At 40.7% G+C, this 4,257-nt stretch overlaps 1 pseudogene; it reads right to left on the bottom strand.

The window, feature by feature from the left end:
- Positions 1-890: 890 nt before the first annotated feature.
- LOC113196881 (asparagine--tRNA ligase, cytoplasmic pseudogene) lies at positions 891-2,564 on the bottom strand (annotated as a pseudogene).
- Between the last annotated feature and the right edge of the window lie 1,693 nt (positions 2,565-4,257).

Genomic DNA, 4,257 nt, shown 5'->3' with positions numbered 1-4,257 from the left:
TTGATTCTCTATGCCTTCTTCTATCCCGATGACTCTCAAATTTGGTTTTTTTATGACATCCCATGTCTCTTGAATAGATTGCTCGTGGGATTTAAGCATCTTTTCTGTGTTGACTATATTCTTTTCAAGTTGATAAACTTTGTCTTCATTATCTGATGTTCTGGCTTCTACTTGATCTAGTCTATTTGTAATATTCTTGTTTGAGTTTTTAATTTGGTTTATAGTTTCCTGCATTTCTAGGATTACTGTTTGATTTTTTTTAAGATCTCTATCTCCTGGTAAAGCTCATTCTTTGCCATTTGAATTTGTTTGTTTAATTCATTTTCAAAATATACTCTTATTGCTTGGACTTGCTGTCTCATGTCTTCTCTAATATTCCTTTCCATCTGAGTTAGGTATGCCTTGAGTTCTTTCCCTATCTATGTTTCTGATGCTTCTAGGTTCTCCTGTAGATTTAAGTTGTCCTGCATTGTTTGTACTCCTTTTTTCCCTTGTTTTTTCGTGATGTTCACGTTACTTTCCAGCTCTATTTGATTGCTGTGTTCCTGCTCTCTTCTATAGATTTGTTTTGGTTTTGTATATCTCTGTTGTCTCTCCTTTGTGTTGGTAGACTATGCCTGCTAAATTGGATTCCGCTGGGAAGGAATTCCGACGGCCGAGCTCCAGTGATGTCACCTCTCTGCTATGGCGGGCCCCAGGCTCCTTGCCGGGGTGTCCGAATGGGGGGGTGGGACTGGAATGTCTCTGGTTGGTTTCAGCTCCCGGTTGCCGGTGGGCGTGCGGTCTTCAGCCGCCCAGTCGCGTGGTTGGTCGCCATATTTTGTTCCTTTTTAATGAGGCAGTCTGTCCCTTTCATGACCATCTTTTCTTCATGCTTTAGGAGGAATCAGTTATGGCTTACAGAGCTGGACAAATCGAGGGTACAAGCATATATCTCGGATGTGATATCTATTCAGAATCCAAGTCAGGAATCATTCTAAGCCCAAGCTGAATCCTCCATGAGGATGTGTACCATATTTTCTCTGATCTGTGTACCAGTAAGGAGTGGGGTCAATCCCTTCCCTTTTATAACCTTCCAACATTTCTTCACTATCCCAGATACGCATTGAGCCTCCCACAATCTCACCAACATTGGGCATCAACACGTCAACAGATTCAGTAAGGCGGGAATCCTCAGGACATCGCTGCATGTAGAAGGACTTGATCTTCACAGGAAATTGACACAGCAAGACTGGTTCATTAATGGTGTCTGTCATCAGTCTCTCAGGAGCTTCTGGGATATCTTCTCCAAATTCATAGAAAGTCCCATCTTCTTTCTTTACATTGTGTTCTTTTAGCCACACAATAGCATTGGAGTAGTTCATCTGTTTGAAAGGCCGTTTAGGGGGTTTAAAGTTCAGATTGAGGTCATACATTATGCTTGCTGCCGGTGATTTTAAGACTCTTATCTACCATGTCACAAACCAAGTCCTCCAATCTGTTCAGGAGATCCTCAAAAGGAAAGGGCACTCAGCTTCCACATGAGTGTACTCAGCCAGGTGACTTCGTGTTCTGGATTGTTCTGCTCTGTATGACTGTGCAATACAAAAAACATCTCCCAAGGATGGAAGGCAGGTCTCCAGGAACAACTGAGAGGACTGAGTCAAAAATGCCTCTTCCCCGAAACAGTCAAGCTTGAAGAGCGTGGCACCACCTTCTACCTGTGTCTGCACCAATGTTGGAGGAATAACTTCACAGTACCCCCTATCAAAGAAGTGATCTCTGAAGCACCTGGTGATCATGGAACGTGCTTTTGGGATTTTAGACATATTTTCTCCTCGGATCATCATATGCCTATTGTTCAGCTGGACATCGACATCAGATACTTCATTGATTAAGTTATCTCCTCCTCCAGCAGGGGCCAACCCTATAAGTCCCCAGAAGTCACAATTCAGCTCGTGGCCCCCTGGAGCCTGCTTGCCCTTTGGAGTAAGATTTAGCATTCCATATACAGCAACACTACTCTCAGTAGACAAAACTACTCCATGGTAACACTGACACAACTCCTCCGACAAGACACACTGAAGATAACCCGTACCATCCCGCAACCCCAGGAACATTAAATTCTTTCCTTGCCTACGCAGCCTATGGACCCAGCCAAAACCCTTTACTCTCCGGCCTCTATATCCTTCTAATGCATGAATCTTCACATATTGTGGCTCTGGCAGACTTGGATCATTTTTAATGGTATTCTTCTTTGCTTCTTCGAGGTTCTTTTCTCTTCGCAAATTATCTTCTGCCTTTTTCTTCTCTCGGGATTCACTCTTCATTTGCTCCCTATGCTACATTTTCCTAATGTTCTTCATCTGTGATTTAGACATAATGTTCCATCTCTCATTTTCTTTTTGTGAATCTACATGAATGGTAGGAAATGGATCTTTTCCTACTGTCATCAAAGCTTTTAGGCCTGTTTTAAATAGCTTCTCTTTGGTTCCATCTCCTGTGGCACCATTTCCCTCTCGATCTGAGACATACAGCTCTGCTAGCACCATTCCTGCAGTCTCTCTGGTCACCTCCAAGGACATGGTACCAACACCGCTGCCGCCCAGTCATCCCAACATGTGAGAAAAGCTCACCTCTGAACTTTCTTGTGTTGTCTCACACATGAGCTTTTGGGAGACACCTGTCTCTAGCAGGGGCATGTACAATTCTGGAAGCAAAATGTAAGTTTTTCTTGGAATCTTTAAAAATGTTTTTTATATTCTCCTTTGAGTGTTACAGCATAATATATTTTAATCCAAAGCAGGAAAAATTAGGGGCAGTGTGGTGTAGTGTCTAAGAGGGCTGAATTTAGTAGCTTGCTAACAGTGACTCTTGGCTTCTCTCTATCACTTACCTTCTTATTAGTTAGTCACAAGGCCTTGGGAAAGTTAGACCTTTCCTATATTTAAAGGAAACTAACAATGGTATTTAACCTCACAGGGTAACTGTGAAGGTTCAGTGGGTCAATTTATACAAAGTGCTTGGCCTACTACCTAAGATAGACTTCTGTTTCATTTTGGACTTTTTTTGGGGGGAATATCAGTTGTCTAAATTTCAATCTGTCCATTATTTTTCCTTCATGGTTATCTTCTTATCTCTCATTTTTTTTGTCCTTAGTCTTTCCCTTTATATTCTATAAGAAAATATAAATATCTCCTAAATTTTTCTTTTGCCAAACCTGCCCTTTCCTTCAACCTAGATTGTATTTCTGCTAATATGCTTATAAAACTTTAAAAAATAATAACATATAATGCACAGGAAGGAAAGTATAATCCTAAATGTGTATCCTGAGAAATTGCAAGAGAACAATCCGTGTATCACGTTTCAGGTTAAAAAACAGAATGCATTCCAGAAGCTCCCACATGAAGCCAAACACAAACCCGAGTCTCCTCCTCAAGGTAGCACTCTTCTGGCTTTGTTGGTAATCACTGCCATACCTTTTCTTTTTAAATATCTGGTAACCTAAGTAGGCATTCCTAAACCTTGTAGGTTAGTCTTTAAACTTTATATACATGGAATCGACCAAGGACCAGACCATGGCTCCTTGTTTTTTTTTTTTTTTTTTTTTTTTTACCATGATCTAGCTCCTTCCACAAGCCACTCTATTTGTGAGCTTCATCTGTGTTGTAGGCTTCTTGTCTTCATTTCTGTGCAGTCTTCCATCATTAGTGGGTAGCACTGTATCATCCCCTCTACAGCTGGGTGGTTGGGCTTTGCATGTTTTTTGGCTACTATAAACAACACTGCTATAAATGTCCTGAACTTTGAATCTTGATGCCCTGTGACATTTCTTAGGGTAAATTTCATATCCATGAAAGAGTTTCTTGGGTAATAAAGCATCCACAAAATCAGTTTTAATAAGTGTTGCCAAACAGTCACCAAAACTGCGCTGTGTGCTATTGTGTTTTTAATTCCCTTAAAATCACTCATCATTTTACTCTCTCACTTTCAGGTCCTGCTTCTCTCTGTTACAGCCTGGGTCTTTTTATACTGTACTTACTGAGAAGGGCAAGTGTGAAAATTTTCTTCTGGAATATAAGAAGAGTTTATTTTCTAAGGGTTAGTTCTTTTTCTTGTTCTCTTAAATAGTTTTCTTTTCCTTGACTTGTAATCCACGTGCCATCCTCCCAGACTTGGGTTCATTTTATTTTATTTTTTTTGCTTTTCCTTGAACAAAGTGGGTACAGACTCTGTCATCAGAGAGAGTAGACTTTTTCTCCCCCCACACCTATATCT

The sequence above is a fragment of the Urocitellus parryii genome, chromosome 6 (genome assembly GCF_045843805.1).
Source record: "Urocitellus parryii isolate mUroPar1 chromosome 6, mUroPar1.hap1, whole genome shotgun sequence".
Lineage (NCBI taxonomy): Eukaryota > Metazoa > Chordata > Mammalia > Rodentia > Sciuridae > Urocitellus > Urocitellus parryii.
Note: the sequence above shows the minus strand (reverse complement) of the source record. Positions and strands in the feature narration are given on the sequence as shown.